We start from the raw sequence: 19,892 nt of genomic DNA on the forward strand, positions 1-19,892 counted from the left end.
TGGATGGGGGATCTGGCCCAACCCACGACAAACTCATAAAACCCCAGCCCTGCAAAAGACAAGTGGGTTTCTATTTTCAGGCCTCCCTTCATCCTACAGGGAGTCTTTCTCTGACTTTGAAGAAGTATGTAAGCTCCTTTATTTTTAGTAGTTTGTTGCCTGTTGCGGCCTACTGTGTCTGAGAATGTTCTAGACTTTTTAGTCTCACCCCAAGATGTCTTCTGAGGACTATGGACCCATTGAAGTCAGTACAAACCATGCCAGATCATGAGGGGATAGGAATTGACAAAGTTGAGGTGTTGACAACCGTCCTTATCCTAGAACCAGCAGAGTAGGATCCACCACCAAGGTTAGTGCAGTAGAAGTCTCAGCATAGTAACTTTACTTTCTTCTTTTCCTTAATAAATAACAAAAACAAAAAACAAGAATTTCTTTGAACTTGGTTCTCCTTGATGACTACTTCATTTCTTAATTTTTTTCCCTTCAGAGATTTTTTTTTTTTTATTTTTTGCCATTTGAGCCAGTAGGTTCTGTTTCCTTGATCTCATGCTCTTGGTCACTTTAGATGCCTCACAAAGGAGTAACCCTCCTGGTGTCTTGAAATAGTTAGTTTTATTGGTTATAAGTTACTGTCATTCTAGAATAGCTTTATACTTTGCATTGTACCTAATTACATAGAGAATATAATTATAACTAAGTCATGGCTAAAAAAGGTGAGCCACAGAAGATTGTAAAACCTACCTAGATGATCTCAACACAAATTCAGCAACTAAACATTTGGACCATGTTGGAGAGGCAGGGAAGCCCAGGAGTACAGTCCTGCTCGTGGGTAGCTAGAACTACATGACACCAATCACCTGGGCTGAGGTTCTGATTGACAGGTCACATCACGCTCTGGGAGGCAAGGATGAGCTCTGATGTCTCAGATCATGGTAGGAGAGAACAGAGGTGAGGAAATGGAATCCAAGACTTTCAAATGGCCTTGGTGAACATGTGAGATGGCAACTTCTGCTGCTGCTGAAGACAGCACACTCAGCAAAGCACTTCAGGGTCTGGGCGGCTTTTTCTTTCCTTGATCTTTCCCTAATTTAGCCTCAAACTTAGCCCTCTTTCCCTTTATCCTCTTTCTTCCCCTGGCCCTTTTCCTTCTGTTTTTACTCTTTCTTGTTTTTTTAAAGACTTTTTTTCTTGTTTGAATTCTCATTATGTAAGTTGGTTCTCCAAGCATTGCTCATTTCTGACGAAGTTGGCCCAGATGCAGTCTGGCCCCTGGAGAAGCAGCAGCAGCACACATTTTTATCCTGAGAGGAAAGAAAGCACAGTACTAGAGCCATTCTTGTGAAATGCTGCTAGATGACGGAATGCCATTTTGCTCAGAAAAAGCAGGACTGGCCTCTGGAGCAGGCGTTCTTCCCTTCGCAGCCATGATCCCAGTCACTATTAACGGTTTCCCTATGGAGAAAAGAGCAAAAGTGTAGGCATGTTGTTGTGCAGTGTAAAGATGCAGATGGTGACTTCTGTGCCTCCCCCTATGTGGTTGCAATCCTTGTTCTGAGACTCTCCTGTCAAAACTTCGCTCCCCTGTTGTTCCCTCATATGTCAATGAAGAAGCTTGCCAACCAGTAACTAAGCAGGGGAGAAAATGGGGCTGGACTTCCTGCCAGCCATGGGAGGAGGCAAGAGAGAGAAGAAGAAAGGATTCAGCCCTAAGGAGAGGTCAGGGAGACATCAGGAGAGAGCAGCTGGAGCAAAAAAAGACATAAAAGCAAGTATCTCAGCAATTTCCACTAGAAGGAAGCCAGACTATTTTAGAGGGTTAAAAGTAGATTAATGCTGCTCAGTTCTTGTGCCATAAAGCTTATTAAACAAATATAAATATTTGGGTGCTAGCCAGGTAAAGAGATAAACTGCAACACATTTTTAAACAACCACTAACACAAAGGGATTTTGCTGAACTTTGATTTTTATCTTTTCAGCCAAAGAGGAATAAGAAAACTTACCCACCTAAGACCCTTATAAACTCATACTCAATTTGAGTGACATCTTATTAGTATTTAGGGGTGAGTCCTCAAAGGGTGAAGAGACCAGAAGGGCCCTGCCTAGGATGGTTCTGTGCCATATAGGGGAAGAGATAATATGGAAGCTGTGCTCCTCACAGACTTACACACAAATTTATCGCACCCTCTCTCTCCCTTCCGAGCTTGCCTGTGCTCCCAATGTACCACAACCAGCTTCATGCTCTCAGAAATGCCAGTGCCCTGTTCCATTTTCCTGCTAAATTCTAGTTCTATATTTTCTTATAAAATGTGAAAACAGTATAAAAGAAAAGTTGCACTTCTTTTTTTAGTGTTGAGATTTTCTAATTTTTGTATTTTTTACATATATATTTATATTATTACACATATATACAATAAACTACCTACAGCAAGAACAACCAAGTTGCACTTCTGAAGACAAACAAATAGCATTTTAACATACATTCTCAATTATACTAGTAACTGTAGCCAGCATTAGCTATTTTGTAGGTTCGTCTTTCTTCCACTCTTCTCTGTCCCTTTTCTTCTTCCTTTTCAACCCTGTAACATGAGATGTGGGAGATAAAAGGATAGGGAGGAAAGGAAAGAGATTCCTAAATAAAGTAAAGCTCCAGGAAGGGGCAACATGCAACACTATCGTTAGACTACTTCCTGCTGTTTAGGGGCACCAAGCTCCTTGGGGCAAGTGTGATCTTTGCCATCAGGATAACTAATTTCTTCCTCTTCTTCGCCTTATCTTTCTCCCTCTCCCTCTCCCTCTCCCTCTCTCTCTCTCTCTCTCTCTCTCTCTCTCTCTCTCTCTCTCATTCTCTCTCTCTTTCTCTCTCTCTCCCTCTCCCTCTTCTTCTTCATTCATAACTAATTAACAAACTGTGACCAACAATAACCAACAACCCACTATGCCTCTCAGCACCCAAGCATTTATATACCCTCTGAAAAGTCCTCAGAATTCCAAACATCACATAATTGCAGAAACTATCTGCAGCTGGCAAAATCACACCTCCACTAGAGCACAAGACAAATCATAGTCAGCTGCTGTGAAACAGCCCTATAACTCCACACCTGATATTAAAATTAAAACATATTCTTATAATATTCTATGTTTTTTAAAAAAACAAAATTCCCACCACAAGTAACCAAACATTTTATGAATAATTATTCCCATGGCTCCAAGAACTTATTTTTTCAAAGATGCTAGACTGTGAGGGCTGTCCTTCTGAAAGATGGTCTTATTCATCTGTACTTAAAGTGAGGTCTAGGTAGCAGCACCATAAGAAAGGTGCAGAAAAGAAAAAGAAGAGGCATGCAGGAGCCAAGCCACTTCCACAGTGATGTTCTCAGGTGAATATAGTCTATATAGAGCTCACCATTGAACTTCACCCTACTAATCACCTTCCCCGGTTAGTTAAACAAAATAGTAGGTTTGTCTTAAAGAAGATCCAAAGCCAGTAACTAAGTGAGTGATGCTCTAAAAGCCTTTTTCCCCCCATCTAATTCTTTCCATAAAAGGTATATAAAGGAAGCCTAGGCACATAGCCGAAGAGGAGCTAGCCTCTCTCCAACCCACCCAAGACACAACACTGTAAGGTATTTGAAATCAGGCAGGCTGGTTCAGTAACTAGCTGATTGTATTTTGTTCAAACAATACATTCAAATAGCTCCCTTTACCCTAATATGCTATGAAAAGGCACCCTCAAATCTTCTCTGTCATGCTTTATGTGAAAATAAGGAACAATCTGAAGAACTAGAACTCCAGCAACAGCATGACTAAAATCATAGTCAGTCCGTTGTCCTGGAGGAGGAAAGTGGGCATCCAGCATATGAAGCTGCCTGAGTCCTCCTTATCCTGAATATAGGTCTGACCAGTTTTGTCAGAGGCCTCACTCTGGGCCTATGTCAACTAACCCACACCTAGGATCATTAATAGAAACACCCTAGATATCTTCCTGAAGCCTAACAGCAGCCCAATTGGCTGCGGCTGCCTCTGCGTGGAGCCTCTAGCTTCAGGGATTTCTTAGAACATATCTGCACAAAGGTCAGCATTTGGATAGTGAAAACCTTGGGTGCAACCATTTTCTTTGCTGAACGATGCAACTTCTCACTTAGCTTTTAAGAAGGTAGAAAGGTTTTACCGTCAAGTGGGGATATACTTGTAGGAATTGAGTTCTCTGCCTTTGAGTTCAGTAAGTCATGAGAGTCGACTGGTGCAGATGATGTGCATTTTATGGGCATGAGAGTGCAGTTATGTTATCTGTTTTAGTGTGTGCATGCGTGTGTGTCTTAGCACAATGCATTTAGCATTTGAAAGCCAGTAGTTGCATGCTTTGATCATAGTCCCACACAGCCACCTCACTCTTATGGTTTCCGATTGATGGAATGTCTTAAATCACATCAACCCAACTGTGGAGACTGTCCTGTCCATTGGCTAGATCTGGATAGGGGTTTGAAGTTTACTGCACATATTGTCCTTGGCTGGTGCCATAGTTTGAGCAGGACCCCTGGGCCCAGATCTGCCCATCATAATGTTCTTCTTGTAGGTTTCTAGAACTCTCTGGATCCTTCTATTTTGCCATTCTCCCATGATTCTCTCACCTAGAGTCTCAATAGGATGTCCTCCCCTCTGTCCCACTTTCCTGGTAAGTGAAGACTTTCATAGGACATGCCCCTTGGGCTAGTGTGCAGATATAAGTGAGGAGAGACTTGATATCCTATGAGCATATACAGGGGGAGGAAGCTCCCCTCAGTCACAGTCATAGGGGAGGGGAGTAAGGGGAAATGGGAGGGAGGGAGGAATGGGAGAATACAAGGGATGGGATAACTATCAAAATGTAATATGAATAAATTAATAAAAAATAATAAAGTAAATCACATCAACCTACACAGAAACAGAGTTCAGGAGTAAAACACTCACAGACACACACACACACACACACACACACACACACACACACACACACTACAGAAGTAGTGACAAGTTGATAGCTACCCTCATTCCTCTCAAAGTAATAATAAAGAATGCGAAGTTTGTAACTGGTGCTGACACTGCGTGTTTTCAGAGTCCTTGTGCCATTTTCAAAGTCCCCACCACATATGAAGCCGGAGTGATCTTCCAGAACCTGTCTGCCTGTGATTTGTTATTTAGTCTTCAGTTCCTAACTTAATAGAGTAAAACACCTGTTATTTATTTCTGCCTTCCAAATAGCATTGACATTCTTCTTTGTGTTTAATTGGATTACTGACTTTGAGTTTTCCTTCCCAAATGCTTCTATGTCTGTCTTTCTTATTAGAGTTCAAAGTTGGTTGGATGGCAGTTGTGCGGACAGAATCTCCCATCCCTCCTCGCCTTTGTTAATTCCGGAGTTATTCATTTTACGCCCATAAAACAGCACCCTGAATTTTAACTGACACAGGTCACATCTTTTGAGTTTTTCATCTGGGGAACAAGATAACCAAATAACCAGGGCTAGAGGCTGTGTTCTTTTCTTTCCAGGCTAGTGTTGAGCGTTGGAGTGAACTGTCTTTGGACTAAGAGTGAACCTTTGTCATGAACATCTAGGAAATAAGAAAAGGGGCTGGATGTGAGTAATCAAGGAAGCCCTAAGAGAATGTGTAAGGAGTGGATAACATCCTGAATGAATGTGTATTATTGACAAGGACCAATGCCTCAGAGCCATGGAGAATTGGCAATGCTTTTCCTCCTGGGTCAGGTTCAAAAAGGCCAACCTTTCCTTTGGTCCAAGTATACAAAACCAGCAACAGAAGCTTCTTCACACTGGACATTTACAGACTGACACTGCTCTACAGAGACTAGCAGAGCCTCACACACACACACACACACACACACACACACACACACACACACACACATGCACACACTTGCTGTACTTGGTACTACTCCATCAGTGTCATATCCTACATGTCCCCAGATTTTCTATGTTCCTGTATCTGTCAGTTCTTCAGTGTCTGTCCTTTATTTGTTCCCTTGCCACCCCTAGTCAAGGTTCCAGTACCAAGCCATGCTGGACACAGCACAGAGAGAGGTGCTTCCAAAATAGGGCCAAGCTGAAAGAAATAGAAGCTGAGATACTAAACTTCCTAATGATTGCAGAATACTTTGTCTTATGTTATATGCTATCTATAGTCATAGAAAACAGTTCATAATCAGTATCGAAAAGGTATGATGAGTCGAGTACTCACAGATGCTGCTACCTCTCAGTCCAGTATCTTTTGGGAGTCCTGCTGCTGGTTTAAGAAAGTACTGTAACCTTCAAGACCCCAGTTTGCTGTCTTCCTAGAGTTTCCCTTCTTGTAATATCACACTCCCCGGTTTTAATTGGGTGCTCTGTGGGCACTCTGCAAGGCCCTCTACCCCCAGCAGTGTCCCTTGGCTGAACCTATGCAACAGCAGTTTTAAAGAGAGCTTTCACAAAGGTTGTCAGCCGTTCAGTGAGAATTCTCTTTAGTTCTCTTGACCCTGTGCATTTTTATCTCTTTGAGCCCATTGACACAGTGCTATCAGTGAAATTCCAAGCAGCAGAACTTCAAGCACTGACACATACAGCCTGTTTTCATCTTCTCTCAGCTTGCCACATTTTGTTTAATAAAAATAATGAAAAATATCTATCTGCCTTTTCCATATTATACTTGTGCTAAATCGCCCATGGAAACATGGGGATTGAGTATAATTAGTACAGCAAAGGGATAAGGACAATAACAATAACTTTTTTTAGTTATTATCAGCCTCTTCACTGTAGAAAATCATCCGATCGCTCGCGGCTTACAAGTAGGGGCCAAAAATTTTGTAGAAATTTGCAAGTGAGCTGCATTAAATGGGCATGGTTCCATCCTGGAAGGCCCCACAAAGAAAAGGATGTAGTGGGAGAGTCTAGGGTGCAAAACGTGTGTGACTCTCATGCAAACCACGAACATGTTAGTTGCTCAGTGGCTGAGCATACAAGATCAGGGCTAAACATCCTAGGGCTATGCCTGAGTTCCTCTGACCAAAGCTAAACATATAGGACCAAGGCTAAGTACCTAAGACCAATGCCGATCATTCAAGATCAAGGATGAGCACTGAGGACTAGGGATGAGCATCCTGGGACTTAGCGTAAGCACAGATGGGGGAAAAGCCACCCAGGATCAGAAATGAAAACCACGAATAGGATGGAGCATCTAAGACAAAAAATGATCATCAAGGCTGAGTGAGCATAGTGGACCAGCATATCTAAGACCATCACTGAGCACCAAGATCAAAACTGAGTTCCTGAACCTGAGCTCAACATCCAGGACAAGGGTTTAGTCTACAAGACCATGGCTCAGAATATAAAGCCTGGATTTTAACACTCCATACTCAAGATCAACGCTGTGCACCCAGGACAAAAGTTGGGAATCTAAGACCCAGGACCTAGGATTAAGGTTAAACATTTAAGAACAAATAGGAACAGGCTTCTAGTACTCAAGGTTCTGATCTGGAAATTGGGTGGGTTCATTCACTATCCCCTAAATCTACTTCATCTCTAACCTTGGACCATATTGAGAATTAGTCAAAATTAGAAGGGCACATTTCTTATGTAGCTCTTGAATAGCCTGTTATTAATCTTCTAAGCATATTCACATTCATTTCTGTGATTTATTTACATGTAAACAAACCACTTATTTTCAGATGTGTTGTAGTATAATTGGGGAGAAAAGAATATATTTAAAATTAACATTGTGCCAAATCAATATAAATATACATTGGAAAATGTTTACCACAATCAAGATATGAACACACACCATCCCATGTAGTTTCAGGAGTAAAGAACTTAAGATTTACCCTTATGGTAGTCTTTAGCCCAGGCCAGTAGAGGCCAGCTTGGTCTCTAGCTTGGGTCTGAAGCTCATTGACATGGCTTGGTGCAGGGCCACAGCACAAGCACATGCAGATCTTGCTTAATTGTGCAAAGAGTGAACTTCTGCTGGGCTGGAGTGAACTATGATTGCCTGGGGAGAGCACAATGTTGACTATGTCGGCCTTCACTTCCATTAACCTTAAGCTGGTTGCCTCTCTCTCTGTCCTGGATTCTGTTGTCTCTTTTGTCTTTGTCTCCCACATTTCTAGGTGGTCCAAGGTTCTCTGGAGCTTCCCTCATTGTTCATGCTGTTCCCATTCCATCCTCCTGTTCAAAATCCCTTTCCAAAAGATAGCTCTTCCTAAATAATTTATTTTTTAGAATGTATTGAAATATGCTAAATAAAACCCATTGCTTAAGGCTGCTGCAACATTCTTAACAGAGTTCTAATAAGAATTTCTTACCAAAATGGATTGAGCTAGAAATGATCATAATGAGTGAGTTAACCCAGAAGCAGAAAGAATCAAATGGTATATACTCACTTATATCTGCATACTAGCCCAAGGGGCATGTCCCACGAAAGCCTTCACTTACCAGGAAACTGGGACAGAGGGGAAGGCATCCTATTGGGACTCTAAATGAGAGACGCATGGGAGAATAGCAAAATAAAAGGATACAAAGGGTCCTATAAATCTACAAGTAGAACAATATGATAGGCAGATTTGGGCCCAGGGGTCCCGCTCAAACTAAGGCACCAGCCAAGGACAATACAGGAGGTAAACTTTAAACCCCTTCCCAGATCTAGCCAATGGTCAGAATATTCTCCACAGTTGAGTGGAGAGTGTGATATGACTTTCTCACATACTCTGGTGCCTCACATTTGACCATGTCCCCTGGAGGGGGAGAACTGGTGGCACTCAGAGGAAGGACAGCAGGTAGCCAAGAAGAAACTTGATACCCTATGAGAATATATAGGGGGAGGTAATCCCCCTCAGGAACAGTCATAGGGGAGGGGAATAATGGGAAAATGGGGGGGGGGAGGAATGGGAGGATACAAGGGATGGGATAAACATTGAGATGTAACAAGAATAAATTAATAAAAAAAATAGGACATTAAAAAAAAAGAATTTCTTACTATAAGAGATTCATAAAATTAACATTTGTAATTGAAATAAAGACAGGGAATACCTGTCTCCTAGTCTCCCAGCTGCTATAAACTTTGCTCGTTTCTTCATGAAAATAGAAGAACAAGACTGGAGTTGCTATATTTCAGAAATTTGATTTTAAACATGTAATTGTTGAATTTAAAAATATAATAGTTTTTCTTTTCATTTTCCCATTTTATTACATTTCTTTTAAAAACATATACATTTATATTATTACACATAAGCAAAATAAACTACATACAGCAGGAAGAACCATGAGACAATCAGGAATTATATAAATGTTACATTCATAGTGATTTGGTTATTTGTATTTGGCCAACTTGAAGGAAACATCTTTCCTATCTTGTTGGGTCTAAAACTATCTGTCATATCTCATCTCTATTAACTTAAAACATCTATCTAGATCTAAAAAAAATCTTAACCCCTAACCAACTAAGCCTAATTGTAAGACTAAACCATCTGGTCTTCAACCCCATCAGGAACTCCTAAAAATGGACAAGCTTGGATGCAGGCAGGGTCGATGGCTGAACTCTGCCAAGACAGTGTAAGCAAGTGCTCAATAGTTTCTGTCTCATAAATATGTCTGTCAGATATATTGGTCCAGAAGGCTGAAGATAATGCTCCAACTTTATAAAGAGTTTTGGGTGACTGTTCAGGCAGTAAACTGTCTCAGTCATTTTTTTCATTTTGGAAGCTGCTAACCTGCATTTCTGATTCATTCTGGTAATTAAGTTTTATTCCTTCTAAAAATATAATAGTTTTTAAAAGTTAAGTATCAATAAATAAATGCATACACAACAAAATACACTATTTATAAAAGAATATGTAACTCCATATTAAGGACAATAATAGGTCAATTAAATAAGGAAATGTCACCAGATTGAAGAGAGTAGGTGAAGTTCACAATTATATTTTTTATTTCCCCAGTAAGAACTGTGCATGGTTGGCCTTAAAGAGAAGAAAAGTATCAGGGAATTTCTTGTCTTTTCTTGAGCCAAAACCAGATTTATTTTCATGATAACAATGAAATTTTATTAATATGATTTTGCACCACTATAGAAGTACATTTTAAAAATGGATTTTTAAATAATAACAATAACTTTTAAATTCAAGTTTTCACTTTATTTTTAGCTGTCTAAACATAGCCTTAGTCCTCTGGCTAGCTTCATAGACTTGAAAACAAGCCAGTCTCTCTTGAGCAAGAGTATTATCCTTAGGGAGTTGGTGAGGGGCTCCGGAGTTTGGTAAGAGGATATGGAGCTTTTCTGTGTGTTTCACTCAAGCCTTGAACATGTCCTAGTTTATGACTTAAAGAAATGTTGAGGAGAAGTTGTATGTGGCTTAATCTATGACATACACTCAGGGGTTTTGTGTCGTCAGTGCTAGGTGAAAGTCTATCTAATAAGAAAAGGAGGAACTATTGAACTAATGTGTACTAGAAATATGGGCACGCCGCAATTTGCCAGCATGGGCATATGTCAGTGTTATACACAAAGCTGTGCATTCTTCCTGTTACCATTGTCACAGAAAGAGGAAAGGCCACACTGGATATGCGTAAGAAAACATAACTGCACCCAGAATCTCCTGGGCCCCAACTCTATTTGGAGCAACCGTGTGTTTTTACCTTGAATAATATTACAGTAAAGGGGCAGGGGATAAGAAAACAAAACAAATTTCAGAGTGCTGAGATTTTTAGACCTATAGCAAATTGGAAATTTTCCATAGATTTACCTAAAAACTAATTTGGTCTAATATGATTTGTTTGGACTAACAACACTAGAAAACCTCTCTCACTTGGAAAAAAAAAAGCATCTAACACATCACTAATAAACCTTGCCTCATCCTTCAAAACTATGTTTTTGGACAGCAGAACTCCATAACATTGGATAGGATCCACAATAAACGGATTCTTCCTCGGGCTTTGGTGAGTGTGTGGTCTTTCATTTAATGAAAATCACACAGTTTGCTTTGTTAAGGTTTATAATTAAATCAAACTCAAAATGTGTTAAACAGAATAGATATCTGTGTGAAAAGATTAATTAATGTTCAGAGTAATTGCTGGACAAGCTATTACTTTCAAAAGTCTCAGAATTATTATGGTAAATAATTTCATAAAGGCATGGGGTCTTTAGTCTTTCTACTGAAAATTTGCTTTTCAGCTGTAATTGTTCTTACAAGCTGCTCTTGGCGTCCATTTGTAAGTAATAAATGAATCAAAACAGTGCTAAAGAAATCAGTCTAAGAACCAAGATTGCTGATCAATCCAAGAAAAACTAAAGCTTTAAAAAAACATTCTTTTTGTTCCAAGGTGTGTGTGTGTGTGTGTGTGTGTGTGTGTGTGTGTGTGTGTAACACAACTTATATCTCTGATGAAAAGCTTCCCATATGTTCTGAAATACCTGCATCTTGAAAAACATCATCTCCTGGGTATTAACATCTAAACATCGAGCTTCCTAGCAGAAGGGACTTTTCATCTTAGAACTGGATTTCTGGGATACTAGGGTGTGTGGTCCTGGATGTTGACAACAGCGATAGCAGGGCATGTAAAGTAGGAAGCAAGATACTGGCTGTTTCTTTTCTTTTTTTTTTTTTTTTTAATTAATTTATTCTTGTTACATCTCAATGTTTATCCCATCCCTTGTATCCTCTCATTCCTCCCCCCCCCCCATTTTCCCATTATTCCCCTCCCCTATGACTGTTCCTGAGGGGGATCACCTCCCCCTATATATTCTCATAGGGTATCAAGTCTCTTCTTGGCTACCTGCTGTCCTTCCTCTGAGTGCCACCAGGTCTCCCCCTCCAGGGGACATGGTCAAATGTGAGGCACCAGAGTACGTGAGAAAGTCATATCACACTCTCCACTCAACTGTGGAGAATATTCTGACCATGGACTGGCTGTTTCTTAGAGGAAGAAAATGCCTTATTGCAGTTTGGCTCATTTGGAAGCCATGTCACGAAGCCTGAGAAGATGTTGATAGTCGCATATGGGACCACAAGGACATCTGTATAGAGGCCAATAAGTTAGCAGTGTTCATCCTCACTCAGGATAAATGCCTGTGCTGATGCAAATATATATACGGGTGTCATCACAAAGTAGCATGATCAGAGCTTCACTTAATTCATGTGCACAGCAAAAGTCTTCAGTCCTACTTATCCTTGTACTTGGCCTGATTGTTTCCTTGTTTGTTTTATTCTGTAGAGTATGTCCTCCCATTTAAAAAACAATAGTCCTGGGGTGTCTGGGGAGCAACCTTCTTCTGTTTGGTATTTTTAGACTGGACTATGTCTCTATTACTATTTGTTCTTGAACACGACAACCAGGTAATAGAGATTCCTCAGAATGTAATACTCTAGGACCACTCATTACAATCAGGAATGAAGAGCCGCCATGGTACAGTGGGAGCATTGTCACAGATGGACCTGTGACTGTCTTAAGTTATTTAAACTTCAACCATAATTCAGCTACCAAGCTTCCCTATGATTTTGGAGCAGTCATTTAAAATTGTGAACTGATTTTCTGACTGCTAGGCAGAAATAACAATAATAAAAAAAAGACAGAATATACCCTGATTATTTGTTAGAAGTGCAAAAATGAACATCGATTGAAACACATACTAAGTGTCAAGTGAAAAAAAAAACCCTAAAGATTTATGCACTGTTACTCAAAACTGAAGCAAAATAATCTAAATGATAATCAGCAGGCCACCTACCTAAGCACTGATCCGCAAAGAACTTTTGAGACTCTCAAGTAGCCAAAGAAAGTGCTACTGGTTTCCACAGAGATATACTGAAGCAAAGAAAGACTACTAAGTAACCTAGGAATACCCCACATGCCCTTGAGCTCATGAAATGTATGATGAACTTATAATCTCTATCTAAATATATATATATATATATATATTTGTGTATATTTGCATAGCATAAAATAAACCCTTAAATGACTGTCACCACATTTCTTAGCTGAAACCTTATCGTGCAACACAGTTGAATGTTATGCTTGAAGTGTTAAGGGAAAAAAGGATTATTTAATCCAGCACAGCTACCCTTTGGATGTGAGACAGAATTAAAGATTTTTCCAAATAACAGTTGACTTTATCCCCCATTAAACCTGCCTTGTACTAAATGCTAAAGGGAGCTTTTCAAGGCAAAACAAAGGATTGTAAGGTAACAGGAACACACACACACACACACACACACACACACACACACACACACACTGCCACCACCACCAAAACCAAAACAAACAAACAAACAAAAAACCATGCAAGTGCCTGAGGAGGGTGATGCCTGTGGTCTAGAATACTGAATGCTGTAGAAATTATCTGTAACTTTACTAACAATGGCTAAAATGCCAAACTGTTAAAGCAAGTACAGATGGAACAACTTACTAGCAGACACACAATATGAACTATAACATTGAAACATGAAATATATGGGGTAATAGCACAGTTTTGTATGAAATCAAAATTATTATCAGTTTAGAAGACAGTTTTTAGTAACTAACAGATGTTTTAAGTAGGCTGTACAGCAATCTCACTTTAAAACTATAAAATCCATAGTAGAAACATAAGAGAAAAATAAAGGAATCAAGACATTTCCATGCTGAAAAGATCAAACCACAAAGAAAGGTTTCTAAGATAAGATAATAGCAATGACAGATCCACAAAGTAGTCAGAAAACAAATAACAAAATCTGAATAATTAATACTAGTTATGGCATGGATATGAAATGCTCACCAAACTCTCACATGTTGAATGCTTGACTGGCAAGTCATAGCATTATTTTGAGAAGTGGTGGACTTTTTAGGTAGTGGAACTTAGGTGGAGGCAGTAGCTCCCTAACCACGTAGGCTTCTAAGCTTACACCTGCTCTCCAGACCCTTTTCCCTCCTTACTCATTTCCACTGAGGCCATCTACTGTGTCCCTCCCTCCTAGCCTGTCATGATTAACTGAAATCATGTATTAAATAAACTCTTCTTCTTGTTTCTTTTGTTTGTGGTCATAGCAACAAGAATTCTTTTGGCATCAAACAAGTGGGATCATTACTGTGACTAAATCTAACCATGCTGAGTATTTGGAAGTGGATTTCAGGGGAAATTTGGAGTAGTTTATAGAGAAATCTAGAATGCTGTGAATTGAGCTTAGTGACCAGTTCTTGGTGGGAGTTTAGAAACTGGAATGCCAACAAATTGTGGACAGTGAATGCCCAGCTCATGAGGTTTCAGATGGGAACACATACTATCTTGGGAATTGGACTACAGGCCATTTTATCTGACATCTTGGCACGAAAAAAGAACTTCTAGCTATATTTTGTCTATATCCTGAGCATTTGTGGAAAGCTATTTAAGACAGAAATACACATTCTAGATGGCCTAGCATTCAGGCTTCGTCATGGTTGTTGCAAACTGCCATTACTCGAGTTAATAGTCAGAACCAAGTGGGAAAATCAGAGCACCAAGACTGGAAATGCTTAAGGCTTGTTTTTAAAATCTCTCGGAAGGTTGGGACTAAGGAAAGCATTAGTGTTGTCAAAAACACTAGGAAAGAGATTAGTGTTGTCAAAAAGAAGCCAAGTATTTTCTATCCTGGGACTAGGAAAATTTCCTTGAGAGTATGGCAGGAATTACTCAAACTCCACTCAATTCAAGCATATAAAGGAGAAAATTATTTTTAAAAAAAATCTCACTTAAGAAGAGCATGCCTCTTGGGAATCTTTATTGCTAATATTATATATATGATAATGTTTCTCCAGAATCCATTTCACTGTGCTACGTCCCTTAGGTACATCCAGTGGCCATTGCAGCCAAGGCAGTAGTGAGTCTGGAGAACACTGAAGATGGTAACAACTGGTGTCACAGTTAGCTTTAGTTGTCAACTTCCCACAAACCTAGAGTCACATGTGAAGAGGGAACCAAAGCTGAAGGAGTGTGTAGACCAGAGTCATCGGCAGCCATCCCTGTGACAACATTTTCTTACTAATGATGAAGTGAAAGGGTCTAGTCCATTTTAAGTGGTGCTACCCCTGGGCAGGCGGTCCTGAATTGTATAATAAAGCAAGATGAACAAGCCATGGAGTGTAAGTCAACAGGCAGCAGTCTTCTATGTGGTCTCTGTTTTAGTTCCTGCCTCCATGTTCCTGTTTAAGTTCCTGTCATGACTTTCCTCAAGGATGAACTTTGTTGTGGAAGTGTTAAGATGGAATAAACCCTTTCCTTTCAAATTATTTTTGAATAAAAATAGTATTAGTGTCCAAATAAAATAATATAAGATGTATTAATAAATAAAATATAAGGCTCAACTCTAAGGTGCCTACAATGAATTCATCTTAACTTCAAGAATACACATAGGCTGAAAGGTAAAGGAAGCAAAAGACATTCCATACAAATGGAAACAAAAGCAGAGTAAGAGAGAAACTTTACTTTTGTTAGGAAAAAAAATATTTGAACCAGGTGCGGTGGTACACACTTGTAATCCCAGCATTCAGGGAGGTAGAGGGAAGCAGTGCTCTGTGAGTTTGAGGCTAGCCTGATCTATAAAACAAGTCCAGGACAGCCAAGGCTGCATAGAAACACCCTGCCTCAAAAAAAAATATTTATTCAGTAAAATGTGTTATTAGAAGCAAAAAGGCATTGTATAATAATAAAGGAATCAATTTATAAAGAGGCTCTAATAACTGTAGTTACCCAACGTGAGAGCACCAAAACATAAAAGCAGATGTTAAGAGAGATGCTCAGAGAGATAGATGGTAGGATGGTAATAGAGTGAGAGATTTGCAATTCCCAGAGTTCAACAATGCACAAACAACACAGAGACACACTCAGTAAGAAGATGCTGGACTTGAGCTGCACTTTAAACCAAGAGGCTTACCTGGCAGGCAGCATGAGCAACATCAGAAGGCACATCCTCTGTTAGTGTGCAGCACCTACCGAACACATGACAAAACTCTGTATCTTTAAAATACACGGACAAAATTTATAGCAGTGTTAAGAAATTAGTAACAAAGGGAAAACGAGAAAATTCACAAATCTGTGAAACTTAGAGAACACATGCCTGGATAACCAGTGTGTCAATAAAAGAGAGAGGTTTAAAACTAGTATGGAGATTAAAATGCTCATATCTCCCCCTCCCAACAGATCTACTGGATGAAGTAAAAGGAGTTCTAAAAGAGAAAAAAAAATTACCTCCGTTTGCCTAATATTACACCTCAGAGAAAGTAGAGAAAACAAAACAAAACAAAAAAACCAAAGAAACAAACACAAAACAAAGTCCAAATAAAAGAAAACTAATAAACATCAGAGAAGAAATAAATTCAAAGGCTCTAGGAAAGCAGTAGAAGAGGTGAGTAAAATGAGTTGCTCATTTTAAGAATATAGACTAACTAATAAAAATGAGGAAAGCTCAGCTGAAAATAATAAAATGAATGACGAGACATCCTGGTGGACGCTATAGATAAGGATCTTGTGAGAATACAGTGAACAACTCTATGTCAGCAAAATGAAGAGTCTAGAAGAGCATAAAGTCGTAGAAATCTGCAACCTATCAAGAGTGAACCATAAAAAATGCAGAGCCTGAACGGATGAATAAGATCTAAAGAGACTGGATAAATAATAAAAGTCTCTCATTAAAGAAGCTTAGAACTGTACATTTGCATTGCTGAATTCTAACAAACATTAAAAGAGAGGAAGAGTTGAGTAGCTCAGCCGCAGAGTACTACATAACACTCACAAGGGTTTGGGTTCTATCAGCAGCACACGAAACAAAGAAAGGCCAATATCAGGTAATGAATGAAGAGGAAATCCAAGTAAGGGGCATGTGAGTTATGAAGGGCGATTTAAAGCTAATTGCGTCGTCTAGTTTAACTCTGTCATGGGGGTGGGCGGAGGAGGTTAAGATAAGTGTGATGGTTTGAATAAAATGTGCCCCCATAAAATGTTCTCAGGCATGTAAATACGTGATTCCCCAAGTGACAGTACTGTCTGGAAGGTTTAGGAGGTGTGGCCTTTTTGGAGAAAATATGTCATTGAAGATGGGCTCCGAGACTTTAGGAAATTGTGCCATTTCCTGTGTTTCTTGCTTCTGGTCTGAGGTGGAAGCTCTTGGCTGTTTCTGTTGCCATGGCTACCACCTGCTAAAATGGTTCCCTTCCATGATGCTTTCTTATGCCCCTGGAACTTTAAGCCCAAATAAACTGTGTATCAGCCCCTCGAGGTGCATCAGTGGCCAGGCCCCATCCCTAAGGACCTTTAACTGCCAGGCTCTGCACACAGAGCAAACACAGGCAGCCAAGCTCTGCCTTACAGAGTAAGAATCCCAGCAATCCTAGGCCACTTTGGAAAAGCTCTGCGCTACCCCTCCACACGCCCCCCCCCCACATAAAGCCTCCTGCTTAGTTCTTTGATGCTTCTTTCCAGTAGAGGCATTCATCCCCCTGTGCTTCTCCCAGTCATTCTCTTGTGTGAGGTTTATTGTGCAGTGTGACATTGTGGTATATTCCTTTCCATTCCGAGTTCTAAAACTTCTCCTCTTTTTTCTAGAAGTTACTTCAGGCCTGGTGTGTTTTATCATAACAATAGAAAAGTACTTAATACAGTAAATGCATAAAGTTATAATTGATAGTCAAAGTGTACAATGCAGGGTGAAGCTCCACATCTTCACAATGGCTTATCTAACTGTAGAGCTATTCACTAGAATATATAGACTTTGGTTATAATCTCACTTCATACTATCTTATTTGCAACTTCTTTACAATAAAGTTTTAATTAAATAAATAAAAACAGAAATTGGTACTAACTTAAACTTTTCCCCCAAAGAAAGAAAGAAAGAAAAGAAAGTTCAAGAGAACACTTCTGAGCTCATCTTATGAAGATAGCATTTTCATATCAAATTCATCTAAGTGAAAGAAAATTATACATGCAAACAACACATTAAAACATTACACATTATGGACTTCCATACTTTATTTTTAAGGTACAAAATTGTTTTTACATATAAACATTAATATGGTAGCTTATTGGCCTGCTTTTATTTTTCTTGCTTTGAAGAATATCATAACCAAAAGCAATTTAGGAGAGGAAAAGATTTATTTCATCTTACACTTCCAGGTCACAATGTAGGATTAAGGGAAATCAAGTCAGGAAATCAAGCAGAAACTTGAAGCAGACACCATGAAGGAATAATGCTTGTTAGCTCACTCCCAGGTTTATGATTGGTCAGCTTTTTCAAACAGCACAGGAGCATCTGCCTAGGGATGGTACTGCCCACAGTGGGCTTGGCCCTCCTACAATAAACAATCAAGACAATGCCCTGCAGATATCCACAGTCCAATTTGATCTAGGTAATTCCTCTGTTGAGGCATTTCTTATAGATGACTCTAAGCCATGTCAAGTTGACCAAGCTATCCAGGACATGTACATTAGTAGAATGCAAGGTAGAAAACTTATGGTGAGCTCAATATATGCAGGAAAAGCATTTGAGGAAGTTTAATATTACTTGGTAGCAAAACCATTTTAAAAGATCAGCCTTAAAAAGAAAAATTTTCCAACATAATAATCTGTTATGATGATTCCCCATCATAATCAAGAGGAAAGGCAGAAATATTATACCTGAAACCTCATCCAAAACAAGGATGCTCACCCTCACCACTTCTTTTTACATTGTGCTTCCAGTGTTAGTAAGAACTGTGAGACAATGGAAGGAAATAGATATCTAAATCAGTGGGAAGAAAAACTGCACTACCTTCACAGGATGTGATTTACAATGTTTGGGAAACTAGTGATTTTAAGCACATGAATGTTAAACTAATAAATGAGTTTATTAAAGTTATAATGTTCAAAAATCCATATTCCCAAACTAGTTGCATCCTTACACCTATATAAATTAATATTAAATAAATCAAGAAAAGAGCTAGGTATGGTGGCACATCCTGTAATCTGAGCACCCAGAATGGTTGAGGAAAGAGAATCAGGAGTTGAAGTTCTGCTTGGCCTACATGGCAAAACACTGTCTAAAAAGCAAGCAAATGAGGCTGGCAGATGGCTCAGTGGGTAATGGTGCTTTGTGGGCAAACCTAGCAACCTGAGTTCTATGCCCAGGATCCACACAGAGCAAGGAAAGAACTGACTCTCACAGGTTGTTACATGTATGCCATGACTTGCACACTTCCTCACACATAAACACATGGGAAATAGGTACAGGAAGCAATCCAATGTATGATACTGGAAATAAGAAAAATAGTTAGAGATGGATTTATTGAAGGAAGTGAAAGATTCATACACTGAAAACTACAAAGCACTGACGAAAGTCCCTGGGGACCATGCAAAAGAGTGGAAGAGCAGTGGAGCTCATGAACTGAAAGAATTAATACTGTGAAAATGCCCAGAGTATTTCAAGTAGTCTACAGATTCAACACAATTTCTATCAAAATTTTAATCCATTGTTTAAAGATACAGAAAAAGAATTCCTAAGATGTATACACAGCTATAAATGGCTACAAATAGCTATAAGAACATTATCAAAGAAAATATAGAGCTAGAAGGCAACACATGATCCCAAATTTTGTTATAATGATATAAGGAAAACATTGCTGTCATGCATTAAAGCAGATATATAGGTTAGTGGCCCAGAATAGGAAGCCCAGAAATAAATCTAACCCTTGACAAGCAAGTAAATTTTTACAAGACCACCAAAGCCACATAGTGAGAGAGTCTTTTCAATAAATCATGTTAGGGAAACTAAATATTCACATATAAAACAATAAAACTGGACTTTCTCACACTGTACACACACACACACACACACACACACACACACACACACACACGGTAGCAGAACAGAAATGTGTGTGTCCCACACACATAATG

The sequence above is a fragment of the Acomys russatus genome, chromosome 1 (genome assembly GCF_903995435.1).
Source record: "Acomys russatus chromosome 1, mAcoRus1.1, whole genome shotgun sequence".
Classification (NCBI taxonomy): domain Eukaryota; kingdom Metazoa; phylum Chordata; class Mammalia; order Rodentia; family Muridae; genus Acomys; species Acomys russatus.